The sequence below is a fragment of the Tiliqua scincoides genome, chromosome 4, assembly GCF_035046505.1.
Source record: "Tiliqua scincoides isolate rTilSci1 chromosome 4, rTilSci1.hap2, whole genome shotgun sequence".
Lineage (NCBI taxonomy): Eukaryota > Metazoa > Chordata > Lepidosauria > Squamata > Scincidae > Tiliqua > Tiliqua scincoides.
Window position 1 is genome coordinate 196,937,839 of NC_089824.1, and position 14,204 is coordinate 196,952,042.

A 14,204-nucleotide genomic window follows, 5' to 3' on the forward strand; every position below is an offset into this window, starting at 1 on the left:
GTGAGTCTATGATGGAGGCAGGAGCGCTCCTGCTGAATTCAACTCTAGACAGAATGCATGAAGGTCAGGTGTAGGGTAGCAGGTATGATGTCCCCTTCTCCTTCCTGAAGTTAATGTACACACTTCTCTAATAGTTGGAAGGACCTAGGCTAAAGAGGTAAATGCTCCACCTTCGGTACCAAAGGAGTGGGCATGAGAAAACTTCCTCCCTTTCTGAGCCTCTCTCTCCCTCTATCGATTTAACTTCTCCTTGGTTCACATGTGACTTGCTTTCTGCAGCCAGGGATACAACAGGCACAAACCCACAATCAAGACTTCATTATACACAATTACAGTAGTTGGTTGGCAACCTTCAGTCTCGAAAGACTATGGTATAAGCCTACAGCACCCAGTATTCCCAGGCGGTCTCCCATCCAAGTACTAACCAGGCCTGACCCTGCTTAGCTTCCAAGATCAGATGAGATCGGGCATGTGCAGGATTACAGTAGTTATCTACTACTTTACTTGTAGACTCAAATCTCATAAGGCGGTTCACATAGGCATGCTGAACATAAACCCCCTTTTTCCAAATGGGTTTTTTACAAGTGTTATTCTTTGAGAGAAACTCATACAGTCCTCAATTTCTCCAGATGTTTCCCTTCATGGTACAATCATTGTCCTGGCTGCACAGCTCTTGCACTTTCCAAACCTCCACAAGCAGCTGCAAAACATGCCTCAGACTGGTTCTCAGGATGTTCTCCATTTCTTGCCAGTTCACATTCTTTCATCTCTAGCTAGCAGCTTCTGGTCACCCATCCAAGGGGAGACCCAAGATGATCTTCCTTAGCTTTTTCTGGCAAGGTGGCAGCTCAGCCTCTAGACCAGTGGTTCTCACACTTTTTGCACTGGGACCCACTTTTTAGAAACAGAATCTGTTGGGATCCACCAGAAGTGATGTCATGAAAGGAAGTAACATCATCGAGCAAGAAAATTTTTAACAATCCTAGGCTGCAATTCTACCCACACATACCCAGGAGTAAGCCCCATTGACTATCATTGTTAAAAGCATATGCAGAATAGCCTATTAAAAGTATAGGTCTGATGCCTGCACCCTCCAATGGTGTGTTTTTGTGTTTTTGTGTGTGAGTGTGTGTTGTGTATTGAGTTCGTGTTTGTTATGTGTTTGTTTATATTTGTTGTTTGTTTTTATTTTGGAAAATAATAAAAAATAAATTTTTTAAAAAAGGATAGATCTGTAATATTTCCCCAAATGCAGTCACATACCATGGGAGCATCAAGTCTAATAAATTAAAAATAAAATACTGAAATGAATGGGGACCCAACTGAAATTGGTTTGTGACCCACCAAGTGGGTCCCGACCCACAGTTTGAGAACCACTGCTCTAGACTACACCTCCTGTTTGGCTTAGCATGATGAGGGATGGTTTCAAACAATGGACACTCTCCAGTAGGAATTTTCCTTGCACACCGTAATGGTGGAAGCCATGCTTGGCTTCATTCATCAGAAGATGTTTCCTCTTGAATAGTTCCAATAACACTGCCTAAGGGTGCAATCCTAACCCCTTATGTCAGTGCTTTCCAGCACTGACATAAGGGTAATGCTGCTCTGAGGTAAAGGAACAAACATTCCCTTACTTTGAGGAGGCCTCTGTGAGTGACAACCAACTGCAGGATGCAGCATATGTCCCATTGGCACTGCTATACCAGTGCTGGAAAGCACTGACATAAGGGGTTAGGATTGCACCCTAACTTGGTTGCCATTGTTCCATTTATACAAGGCTCTTTATATGCACTAGAAGTTTTGTGTATCCCTAAAAATGGAATAGGTGAAAGTGACAAATGTGCTGTAAAAGGTTAGCTCACTAGACAGCTGCAATTGGCTGAATCTCACCATTGAAAGTACGAGTATATTATGTGGCAAACTCAGGTTTGTTGCTGTATCATATGTGAATCAGCCCCCTGAGTCATTGAATTAGCTCATTTACTAGCTTTGGTACAACACAGGAATTCTGCTCACTTGCACAAAACTTCAATAGCATCGAATGACCTTAGCAATGAGTCCGTATACATACCTTTTAAGATGTCTGTAAATACTAATTGCCCTCTGTTTTATTGTCTCTGAAGAGTTGGAGGGTTTTCTTTCTCCCAATACGCATTTACTCTTTTTGCTCCCCCCCCTCCCCAGTGTAACATTTAATCTCTAACTTGGAGCCCCAGAGATGGTGTGGTTTTACAACAGTTTTGTCATGTTGGCTGTCACACTACTGACAGCTTCATGACAGGTGGCAGATGTGCCGATGATGGATGTTTTCTCCCCTGTGCAAGGACGATGGGATAAAAGTGCAAACAAACTGGGTAATAGATGGGAAAAGCAGAGCAGTGTTGATAAGGCCCAGTCCGCACTCGGTGATGTATGGGAAAGCAAGCTGTGGGCAATTTGTTTTGGTAGAATGAGAGACTTGCTGCTGAAAGAGAAGTAAAAGAAGCGGGCAAACACAAGGAAGACTATAAAGGAATCATGCAAGGAAGTGAGGTGTGGCCCATCTCACAGCAACAGAAAAGTTGAGCGGTTTCATCCTGAGGTAAATATGACTTCAAGAGCACCCTGGAATGGCTTATGTGTTCAGAGATGTATTACAAACTTTCTTGCAGTACTTGCAGAATTTGACATCATGAGAATCTTAGCTTTGGTTTGAAGGCACACATGTGGTCAAAGAAATTCTGTCTAGAAAACTCTGAATTCTGGACGTTTGTATGCTCCTCCTTCAAATTGGGCAAAGTAAACTATACCCAGAATGGTTATGTGACACCCCTATTTGGACCACATATAGACCAGGATACACTTTTCAAAAATGCAGGGTGAGAGTGGGGAATTTTTGGTCTAATAGTGCAAAGATGAGGACACTAAGGGCGCAATCCTAACCCCTTATGTCAGTGCTTTCCAGCACTGACTTAAGAGCAATGCAGCTCCGAAGTAAGGGAGCAAACATTCCCTTGCTTTGAGGAGGACTCTGTGAGTGACACCCAACTGCAGGATGCAGCACACGTCCCATTGGCACTGCTATGCCAGTGCTGGAAAGTACTGACATAAGAGGTTAGGATTGTGCCCTAAATTTACCTCACAACAGAGGCAACTAGCACAGAGCAATCAAAGTCACACAGGGTGTAATGTGCTACTGTAGTAATTGCATTGCCACTTCACATATTTGAATCAGGCTCGGGGTGAGCGACTTTCCAGTAGCAGCCAGGAATGTATATCTGTGCATACAGAATAAAAACTAAATTTCTTCGTAGATTTTTATAATGGTACAATACTTGCTGTTTTAATTTTCACCACTTTCCTAATAATGGATTCCCCTGCCCCACCAAACTACGGCTGTCAGTGGACTTTCTACAGTGGTTCTAATTCCCCCCCCCCCTCCTGGGTGGATTCCACAAATGTGTTTGGGGAAAAGCTGTGGCTCAATGGTACAGGCTATGTATCGAGAAGGTCCCAGGTTGAATCTTTTGCAACTGCAGGTGTGGCTGTGGAAGAACCCTGTCTGAAACCCTGGAGCAAGGGTTGGTAATGTTTTTGGGCCAAGAGTCTGGATATTCAGTAATGATGTTGTCATCATTCATGTCATTGCCGAACATGTCAATGCCGAACTCGGTTGCTGAGCTCTTGGAAGTGGCTGCATAGAACTTGGCTTGGGAGTTGAAGCTCCCCCCCATTTGCTGCATGCCAGACAGGGAATGGCAGAGCTTGGGCAGGCGGCTTGGCCATTTCCTGTCCAATGTGTGGCAGATTGGGCAGGAGGCTTTGCCTCTTAAACTGAGCCCCACACACTTTGGATGGTGGGCTGGATTCAGCTATAGGTTGCCAAACCCTGTCCTGGAGGGATGCTGTCAGTCAGTGTAGGCCATCTGAGCTAGAGGGACCAAGGATCAGACTCAAGCAGCTTCATATGCATGTGACTTTTCTTTTTGTGCATTTGATCAGGGCAGTGTGGTGTACTCATTTATCACTTATGTCTTTTAGCTATTTCCAAATGCCTCAAGCCTAAGTGGCCATCGTTTTAACATGTGGAAAAAGTCTTACTGATGTCCTGTATGGATACCTTTGCATTTCTCTTACTAACCTCAACATACATGCCCTTAACCACTCATTTATGGGCATGTAAATTTCCAGAACTTCATCATCCTTCCTGTTCTGTCAATGTCAGGGACTTATTTAGACCCCTAATAGTGATAATTTATTGCAGCACACTTCCTACTGTGAGTAAATAAGTCTGTCTCCTTTAAATTCCCTGGGCAATTAGAAGAATGAAAGACTGTGGTGCGTATTAGTATTCATTTCCTCCTGGCGTTTTATACAAGGCCATTCTCTCCCCCCCCCCCCTTTGACAAATTGTGGGGCAAATTGTTCTTGAAAAAAGTCTGTCAGATGAAAAGGTGTTATGATTAAACTGTTGGTGTAAATTTGGGTGACAATAAATCCTTTTATTGCATTAACTGGATTTATTTGCTCACAACTGACGTTAAGGAGTCAAAGAAATAATAATAAACAGAATTGGGGAGGGAGCACATGGTGAAATTTGCACCTGCTTAGAAGTAATTAATATGCCTTCTAAAAATAGACAAGGCTTCTTAAAACTAAATCAGCAATTTGAGAGGCTGGTGATGTAGCAAGATCCGGAGGTTTGTTTTGCCAGTAGAGCAGTGAACAATTGACTACGTCCTGAAAAGTCCTCTGAGGGCTGCAACAGCAAATGGATTCAGAGAAGGAATGACATTGCATATTGATTACAAACCTTCAGCAATACAAATAGGGTGCTTTCAGAATGGAAATGCTTTTACCATTTGCCTCCTAATGATGGTGCCCACATATCAGGCATGCACATCTTATGCACATCCCACCAAGCCAAACATAACCCATCGGCTGTGTACTGTATATGGTCTCCCAGGTGTTTGACAATCCTTGTTTTGCAATTCCAGAGAAGCAGCAAAATTTTATTTTATTTAAAACACTTACAGTCCAATCCTACCCACACTTTCCTGGGAGTAAGCCCCATTGACTCTAATGGGACTTACTTCTGAGTAGACATGCATAGGATTGGGCTGTTATACCCTGCCTTTCCAGAAAAGTGGCTTACAATATTTACCTTACCCTGCACTTATATCCTGCCTTTCAAGGTGGCTTACAGTATTTGATAAAAACATAATACAATATACAGTGTTTCTCAAACTGTGGGTTAGGACCCAGTGGGTCACGACCCAATTTCAGGTGGGTCCCCATTCATTTCAATTTTATATTTTTAATCTGTTAGATTTGATGCTACCATGGTATGTAACTGCATTTGGGGAAATGTTACAGATCTGCACTTTTAACAGGCTCCTCTGTATAATAATAATAATAAAACTTTATTTTTATCCCGCCCGTCTCCCTAACGGGACCCAGGGTGGCTATACATGCTTTTATATGTATATGCTTTTAACAATGCAATGGGATTTACTCCTGGGTAAGTGTGGGTAGGATTGTAGCCTAGGATTGTTAAAAATTTTCCTGCTTGATGATGTTGTTTCCAGTGGATCCTGAGAGATTCTCATTCTAAAAAGTGGGTTCTGGCGCTCAAAGTTTGAGAACCACTGCCATACAAGAATAAAAATGTTTTTTAAAAATCAAACACTTAAAATCTAAAACATAATTTAAAAGCCAGCACAGCAAGCAATACTACAATTCTATACAATTGTAAGTAGTGGTGTAAGTAAAAAAAGCAAAGAAAAAAAAAAAGCAATACGCAATAAGCTAAACAGACATGTAATTCAGAATAAAAGTAGCAGGCCAAATAAAAACAACTAGAAATATTCCATCCTTACCCATCCCTGGAAGCTATTGTAAATAAAAATGTTTTTAGGCCTTGCCAGAAACTCTGCATTGAAGTGGCAGATTTTAGAATTTCCAGCACTGAGTTCAATAAAATGGTGCCACCACTGTTCCTTGCCACTGCCCCCCTAATTTGCCCGGGCAATGGAACTCTCAGTAGGGTCCTCTCCAATGACCCAAGTGAACAGGCAGGAAGTAGGTGGTCCCTTGGATACCATGGTCTCAGGTGTTGGAGGCAATTAAAAATAGTTTCCTCTTTGGGGGAAGCAGAGTAGCTTAAGCAGCAGACCCCCCCTTTGGGTATCACCCCAGGGAACCTCCCTCACCCAGCTGACTGCTAATCAATAAAAAAGACAAAGAGGCAATGGCTTGTTAAAGTTGCAAAAAAAAGAAGTTATTCACTTACAGTTCCATTGAGTGTATATTTACAGCATCTGATTAGGATCAGAGGTTCAGCTATTACTTAGAGATAGCAAGGCCCTAGAGCTGCCTCGCCCTGCATGCCTTGTGCTCAAGATGGCCTGGGCATCAGAGCCCTGGTGTGCGCCATCTTAACAGGTCGGTGGTCAGAGGACAAGAGGAAGTGCTCAGAGGAGAAGGGAAGGATAAAGGGTTAGGGCCACACCCCACAAGGATCACAGAGAGAACAGGTAGAAAGGTCAGGGTCACTGGGCCATAGCTTGACCCCTTCTGGACAGCATCCTGCCCCCTCTGGACAGCAGATGGAGTTGCACCAACTCCAACACCAGGCTGTATAGAGCTTTAAAGGTAAGTACCAGCATCTTAAATTGGGCTCAGAATTATTTTTAATAGTAATATGAATAAATTAAATAAATTTTCATAAATGAACCGCTACCTGAATTGTTGGAGAGCTGCTACCAGCTGGAGTAGACACTGCTGGGCAAGATGGACCAAAGATCCAGCTTAGTATGGTTCATATATCGCATTCACATTCATATACATTCACTTGCCTGACAAGAGAATGAAGGAATCCTTCTGCCAAGAAAAATCACAGTTCCTGTTTGGTTTCTTTTGAGAAATAATCAAGATGAAAAAAAGGACGATTTCTCCACAACCCCCACAAGGACCATGCTGAATGATTAATTGGATTGGCGCTCTTGACTGACACAGATCACAATCTCATAGTTAAGATACTTTTGTCAGTCTTATAAATATGAGCCTTTATAATGTGCCTTTGCTTGTGCTTACATCACACTTTAATGGTATAGGCAGAGCTTATGGACAGAATAGTCCTTCCTTTGGGATAGGAATGGGACGAGATGGCCATCAAGTCTGCATTGCTATATAGGTTAATTTGCAGGTGTATGTTGATCACTTGATAGTTGCAGCATGCCCAGTGGCGTAGCTAATGGATGTGTAGCCTGGTGTCAAGCTCAAAAGATGCCCCAGAAGTGATGTCACAACCGGAAGTGACATCATACCCAAGCTTTTTAAAAAGTGCAAATTGGGGGGGGGGAACCTGCCTCCTCCCCTCAGCAGTTCCTCCCACTTGATCTGCCACCTCCCCCCAGCCAGTGGCATAGCTAAGGCATCTATCTACCTGGGATCAAAGAAGATTTTGTAGCCTCCCATGAAAAAGTCAAATTTAATTAAGTAAATAAATAAAAAGTATGCCTCTTACTGCTTAGAGACACTGTGCTAGGGTAAGGAGGGACCATTATTCTCTCCCTGCTCAATATAAAAGGAGCACCACTTGAAAAAGTGTCTCTTTACCAATTAGCAGGAGTAGCTGTACTACGATACATGGAAATGAGAGTTGACTCATATTAACACCTTATTGGTTCCATGCTGTATCATAATAGCATCTCATTGACTATCAGTCTCATAGGTCAGTTTTGAGTTAAACTAATCCACTTTTTCTTTCTTAAGGCAGTTGTGTTCTCATTTTCTGATTAATTGACCATAACGTTTTATAGAATATAGCTATTCTAATATGGTTTGTTTCATTGCATTCTGCATTAAATTACCTTTCCAACGATATATAACATGATGGTATTATTCGTATGTACCAAGATCTTCACAATTTTGGCCACTAGTGTCAAGCTCAGCTTGTTGCCCCCCTAAAGCTTGTTGCCTTGGTGTGACTGCTACCCCCTGCACCTGCTTAGCTATGCCACCGGGCATGCCATCAGTTACAAGTATTTGCATGTGTCAGTGAGCAACCATAGATACATACAGCAGGTAAGAAGTTTCATAGTTTGAAGTTTCATCTATTCAAACAAAATACTTGTTCATGGGCTCAGTTCACAGATTCAACTTTCAGTCATCCAGGGAAAGTAAAATCAAGCAGTGCACTGATGGATGGAGACATGCATAGATACATGGCTGTTTACAGACTATAACATCTTGGATTTTATTCTTTTCACTATCCCCCACAATTACCTTGATTCATCACAGGTGGTGGGGATATTTTGTCTCCATCTAATGGATAGGGGAACAGCCTAGCTCACACTTATTTGGAGGGTGTGTGTAAACAAATAGAGTTGAATGAATTATAAATGGATAATAATGAACAAATGCCACTACAGAAAGACATGTTAAGCAATGCAGCATGCCAGCCAGGGAGCTTATGAAATCTTTTTTCATGCATGCTGAGAAGACTTAAAATGCATTAACTATTATTTAAATGTCAGAGATTTCAGTAGTATGTATGTGTGTGTATACATAGAGCTGTCTCTGCCAACTTTATGAATGGGTGTCAAATGCTCTTAGCAGCAAATGAAGGTCAATCTGTCTATTAGGCAAAGGGGACATTTGTCCTGAGCATGACACAACCCCCAGGCAGGTCTATTGGCTAGGTTCCAGCCTCATGCCTTGAGATTCCCAAATCAAATCCTGGACTGCCTGACATTTTGACTTGGGCTGCCAAAGGGATCCCATCCTGCCCCTACTTTAACCTATCTTGCGGCTTGTTAGGAGACAAAATGGCACTGTAGTTTGCATACAGAAATGTTCAGTTAAAATTATGAGTACTGCATAGGTTTTATCTTCCATTCAGTGATACTGGACCTGATTGGACAAAGAAAGGAACGTTTAAGAACTTGTGTGTTTTCAGTGAGTCTAAAAACTGGAGAGACCTTAAAATCAATGGCTGATTGTTGTGGAGTTCTTGTGTCGTTAGAGATAATTGAGGGGAATACACACCGAGGGACTGCAGCAAAGTAGGTATTTTAAAAACTTCTGCACATCACAAAATCAGCCCAGCAGAGATACTCTCTAGGTTGGTTTGTCAAAATAATTGCTCTTTAATGAACGCAGATTGAAATCACTCTGAAAACCCAGTGGCAGACAACTATAGATGATTTTATGTTTCTGTATTTATTTCTCAATATCTGAATCCTGGTAATGTTTGGCTCATATTTCATTTGAAGCCTCTTTCAGTCCTGGCACAAGCTATTGTGTATCAAGGAGAGGAGGTTGTGCACACCTAGCGACACGGTAGTGTGTTTTTCAGGCCCATATTATTTGTGAAGTCTCATAATTATTTGCCGCAGCACTGTGTGTATACCCATAATGTTAGATTAAAGAAGAGGATGGTCTTTGCGCAGATAGCAGTAGATGAGCTCAGAGTATAACGAGATATGCATTGCTTAAACATATATTTTTGCCTCATTACAGTTTCAATTTTTGCAAGCACATATTCTCCCCATTCTGTTTTACTTTTCCTTTTTTTCAATGGAAGTGGCACATTGCTCTTTCATTTCATTCTTTTCTTGATAAACATAAGTGATCTATGGCTATTTAGAAGCAATGCTACATTAAATGGGAAGACCCTCCAGCAATGAGACTCTCTAGTTCGGTGGAACTTGTGTATATTTAATTAAGAAACGCCACTCATATAGAACTGAAATGTGCTAACCTAATTTACTGCCATGTCTGTCTCTGTCTAGCCTTTGTCTCTCTCCACCCCATACACTGCCCTGCCATCCTATTATACAAGGTAGGTAGATTCTTGCTTGGCTGAGCCGAGATCAAAAAGTAATTTTTCTTTTTGCAACAGCCGATTAGAAATTCATTTATTTTCACATTACAGACATTTGGCAACAACAACAACAAAAAAAACCTTTTTGGCAATTTAGTTCTATTTGTATAGTCTGCATAATGGGAGACAGTGAGGCTGTTGGAAAAACAAGGCCTGGGGCAAAAATTAAATGCAGAATCATGTATCAGAAATGAGATGTATTTACTATTGTTTTTGAAAATTAATGGTGCATTTTTAGTTTTTATAATGTAATTTAATGATGCAATTCATCTAATAAAAAAACATTTTAACAGAGTTATACAGACCTACTGGGGCAGGGCAAAACGTACCTTTCAGATGTGAGAGTTTTTTTTAATAAAAAAAAATGCTTAGGGCTTTTATTTTAATTTTTTTGTAGTTGTGTAAAAATAAAGGAGAGGGAAAGTATGCATGCATTGGCTAACAGCTGGGGTATCAGCAGGAGTCCAATAAAAAGGACATTTTTCTTCCTAAATATTGGTGTTTGTGCTGCATACAATAATATTATAAATGCAGCAGTGAGTTTGAAGTAGAAGTTTGCAGTTGATTATGAAATGCCATATGGTGGTAGAATGTTAAACTGATCAAACTGAGGAAGGATTGTCACTTAAAATGCAGTGGGTGAGCGGTTTTTGCTTAACTAGTATAAATATACTGTACTGTGTTAATGCATCAATACTGTCACACTCTGAAGAGAAAATGGTAGCGCATGTGAGTCAGGATTGAGACCACACACGTGGTAGTTCCTTTGATCGGCAAGTCTCCTTGCATAAAAACCTTATTTGTTTGTGGGTTTAAAGCTGTAGGATTACTGGCCAGGATCCAGAGGCATCTTTCCCCCAAGTGCTGCAGAGTTCTCAGGAGGGGGTTGGTACAGTGGAATAGCTAGAGGGGGGCAAAGCATTAAGTCTTGCAGAGACCCTCACCGTGGTGTGCAAGGGGCCCCCCTCCCCTTTGGAGCCATTCCAGGTGGGGTGAGCAAAATGGGGGAAGCAAAACAGTATGCCTCTGTTTTAGTTCCCCCACCTGGAATGGCTCCAAAGGGGAGGAGGAGGGGCCCCTTGCATGCCGTGGTGGGGCTCTCTGCAAGACTTAATGCACAGGACTTAGTGCTTTGCCCCCCTCTAGCTATGCCACTGGGTTGGTGAATAATTCTAATCTGGCAGCCTTAAACCTCCATAGGGTGCTGCTCATGGGGTCCCTCATCCTATGGTGTGGCTTTTTGTGCATGTGGGGGGCTGCTACCAGGAAGGCGATGCTCAAACTGGTCCCCATATGGGACCCATGGTGCACAGACTAAGCAAGAGCAGAGCTGCACAGGAGAGGTTATGATTGAAGTCTGTGGTTGTCACTCCACACCTTTTTTTCTCTCTCTGAATAGGTTGTAGGATTAGGGGACTACACTTGAATGTTGTCCCTATACCTACATCTTTACCCGCTTCCTTCATTTTCTCATTCCCTTTTTAGAATTGTTGTAAGAGGGTTGAGTCATTTGTGCATATTCATCCCTTGATGACGCATAAACAGGCTATAAGTTTAGCATCACAGGTAACCAGTTCACACTTTCATTCATTGGGAGCAGAGAAGTCAAGTAATATACATGAGAGCAAATCTATTAGCTTGTTAATTTATTTTTGTTAACAATACGTTACACACACACACACACCAATGAAACTGAACCAATATTCCAACTCCATTCTCATACTTCCTTATCTCTATCCAATAAGCTACCCGAAATGACTATATAGATGGGACCTCAGTATCCACTGATTTAACTTACCACTGACACTGGGGCCCACCTTTAAATTCCTTGTAACAATGAAAGAAAGCACCAAAACCCAATTTCCTGCCTTAGCGCTGTTAAATAATTATTTCATTCCATTAGATTCCATTATTCACCCCATCTACTGGGTGAATGCAGTATAGCATCTATACCAATGCATACCAGGACAACAGAGGAACAAGAAACCTGGAAGTGGGTCTTTAAAGCTATTTTTCCACTGATTTGGTATTCACTGATTTTTTTAATCCACTGGGGGTTCCAGAACAGAACCCAGTGGATAATGAGGCACAACCTGTATATAACACTCAGGGTCAGTTCAGAAGTTATTTATCTGTTCATTCACTTGCACATTTAACAGCTCAGATAAGCTGCTTGCTCACTGGAACAAGTGTGGGCCCAGTCCTATCTAACTTTCCAGCACCGGTGCAGGTGCAATGCAGCCCCGAGGTAAGGGAATAAATGTTCCCTTACCTTGAGGAGGCCTCCTTGACTGCCTCCTCACCAAAGGATGCAGTGTACACCCTATTGGCATGGCTACACTGGCACTAGAAAATTGGAAAAGATTGGGCCCTGTAACAGGTGAGAAAGAAACTTTCCTGCACTCAGAAATACACACTCTTCTGAGAAGGGTCTTCTGGCATTGAGGCATGTTCCATTTATGGAAGGTGATCATACATTGCAGTGCTCAGACGAGTAGACCACTTAATAGAAGACTACTTATCTGTGTCACTAGTACATGAGAAGGATATGAATCAGCCCTTAGAACTGGTGAATTTCCCAAGGAATGAGAATTTTTCAGTAGAAGGGCCATTGAGAATTTCTCTCTATGTGTCCTTGCATGTAGCTCTGAAAATCAATGAAGTAGTACCAGTAATGAGGCAATTAGTATTATTCCAAGACACTGACAAAGTCTCACACAAACACATTCGACCCTGTAGAATCACTTTCCAAACACTGGTTAGTACCAGAAGTTTACTGATAGCAGGTGGAGGAACAGCAATATTTAATTCAACAGACTTGAACCAGTGATGTGGAAGGAGAAAGCAGTGTTTTATCCTGTATGGCCCTCTGATCCTAACTGCAACAAATACAAGCCAAGTGGACTTCGGACCAAAGCCAGCAAATATTTGGCATGAAGAAATAAGGTTCTGTATAACTTGCTATACTACTTGCAAAATGCTTGAATACCTTTAGGGTTTGACCCCATACCTAGTTCAATCATATGTACGATTTTTGGTAGTACTTCTCCGGGAAGTACTCTCTCTGTTCCCCTACTCCCAAGGAGACCCCTGCTCCTGAGTATACCTGTGTCACTGGGGATGGGCCCGGGTGACACCACCTAACGTAATCTTAATGCAGTAGAAGCTGTTCACGTATTCTGGAGTGAATCATCAAAGGGTGAGTCATTGAGTGATGAAACACATGTGGGAATAAACTGTTAGCTGATAGTGAGCAAGGTGATACCTGCAAGGTGAGCAAGCTGATATCTGCATTCAGTGTAAATGGACTATGATAATGCTTTCTCTGAAGGTTCAGTGTGCAGTAAGTCAGTGCTGGGTCTTAACATAAGAACATAATATGAACATAACAAGAGTCCTGTTGGATCATGCCAAAGGCCCATCTAGTCCAGCTTCCTGTTCTCACAGTGGCCCACTAGATGCCTCAGGTAGCACACATTACCTACATCCTGGTGCCCTCCCTTGCATCTGGCATTCTGAGGTAGCCTGGTTCTAAAACCAGGAGGTTGCACATACCAATCATGGCTTGTAACCTGTGATGGACTTTTCTTTGAGGACCTTGGGTAGTCACTGGGTAAAGCCAGGATCCAGCAGTTGCAAACCAGGAGTCAGGCACTGAAGACAATGTTGTTGCCCAGGTTTGTTGCCCAAGTTTTGTCTTTATAATGCTTCTGAATCAGGAGGAGTGAATTGTTGGTCTGAGTGTACAAAAACTCTCTGAAACCATAGAACATTCTACAGCCCAGCTTGCAGTCCCAGTGATTCACCACAAGGGCAGTAGTACACGTGACCTCAAATTTTCCCTTCTAACCCCAGCCACTTGTGCCACAATAATATATTATTCAGTCCTATAGATACAGATGTTAACGGATGTAACATATATTAGCGGAACATGACTCTGTTCAATAAGTGCATTATGTTATATTGAAAATGTAGACAATGGAACACCAGCTTCTGATCAATTGGCCAATAAATGACTAATGCTTCCTTCAGCCAGGATGTGTGTTAATTCATTTTAGATAACAAAAGAAATTAATCTGAAATTATTTTACTCAGAGCTATGACAAATTTGTTGCACAGGATTTATTGCACAGGTTTGATAGGAGCCTTTCTGTGTTAGATGTTTTCCTCAGCTAGATGTTTTCCTCAGCAACAGATGTGGGGTGGAGAGACACCAGGGTGATGAAATTTAGAAATTTGGTTTCCAGATACCATCTTAAAAGGGAGGAATCACAATCATTCACTTGTCAAAAAGAAAAGAAAGAAAGTCCTCCCAGGGAGGTGTACAAAAAGGTAG

General features: G+C 41.9%; 1 pseudogene; it reads right to left on the minus strand.

Moving 5' to 3' along the window:
• Nucleotides 1-376: 376 nt before the first annotated feature.
• LOC136650334 (5S ribosomal RNA) lies at nucleotides 377-496 on the minus strand (annotated as a pseudogene).
• Between the last annotated feature and the right edge of the window lie 13,708 nt (nucleotides 497-14,204).